The sequence below is a fragment of the Echinops telfairi genome, unplaced genomic scaffold, assembly GCF_000313985.2.
Source record: "Echinops telfairi isolate 266 unplaced genomic scaffold, ASM31398v2 ScPeMD7_26;HRSCAF=91, whole genome shotgun sequence".
Taxonomy (NCBI): Eukaryota; Metazoa; Chordata; class Mammalia; order Afrosoricida; family Tenrecidae; genus Echinops; species Echinops telfairi.
In genome coordinates this window covers 3433801-3434965 of record NW_022103923.1, presented here as the reverse complement: position 1 = coordinate 3434965, position 1165 = coordinate 3433801, and positions in this window count along the sequence as shown.

The following is a 1165-nucleotide window of genomic DNA, read 5'->3' as shown; positions in this document are numbered from 1 at the left end:
GAACTTTGGACCTTGCAGTTAGCAACTCAACATGTAACCATTACATCATCAGGGCTCCTGAATATCTTCTTAGTGTAAGCATCTTACAAATAGTGTCAGAGACATCCTTCACAATGATCTGTTGTTTGTTGGAAGTTCCAACTGTGTATCTTCATTTGCTAACTCTTCTTGTAAGGCTCCCAAACCATGGCTGCCAATGGAGGGAAGCGGCGTCTGGGTCAGACGCCCTGCCTGGATTCGAGCCCTGACTCTGCTGCCAATGACTATGTGCCCTCCACCCGTCAGAGCCCTTTATAGATATTCACTGTAAAATGTGAAGAATGGCTCTTAGTTCACAGGGTGGTTTGAAGGCTTCCTGGGGACAGTGTGTGCAAAGCACTTCATAGGTGCTGGGTGCACAAGTCCAACCCTTAAGTCTGATCATCATGATGACGTTTTTTAAGGTCCAAAGCTTTATGAACTATCATATAAAGGCAGCCATGTTGTTCAACAGCAGACATCTGTGTGCCTGCCTGTGTGTGTGTGTGTGTGTGTGTATGTATGTAAAGGTACATGTGTGTGCACGTGTATGTGTAAGAGTGTGTATGTTCATTTGTGAGAGAGAATGTGTGTGGTGTGTATGTGTAATTGTGCCTGTGTGTGTATACAAACAATTACTTTTTCAAAGTTATGTATTTATATTTTTTATATAAAACAACCTTATCACCTTCAAAGTACTCTCCACTACACTTAATACATTTGTCAAATCTGTGATTCCATTCTTGGAAACATTTTTCAAACTCATCTGTTTGGATGGCTGACAGCACCTCCCTCGTGTTTTTCTTCATCTCTTCTATGTTGTCAAATCACTGCTTTTTCATGTCCCTCTGCATTCTTTGAAACACAAAGAAGTTGCAGGGAGCCAGGTCAGATGAGTAAGGTATGTGGGTCCAGAGAGGCATGCTAGTTTTTTGCCAAAAACTGGCGCACTGAGATGGCTGCGTGAGCAGGTGCATTGTCGTGGTGGCCGTCTGCCACAAATCAGGCCTTTTTTTCCTTGCAAACTGTTACACAATCTTCTCAAAACCTCTAAATAGAAAGCTTGATTAACAGTCTGACCTGGTGGAACAAACTCCAAATGCACTATCCCCCTCACATAAAACAACAACAAAGAGCATAGTTTTTT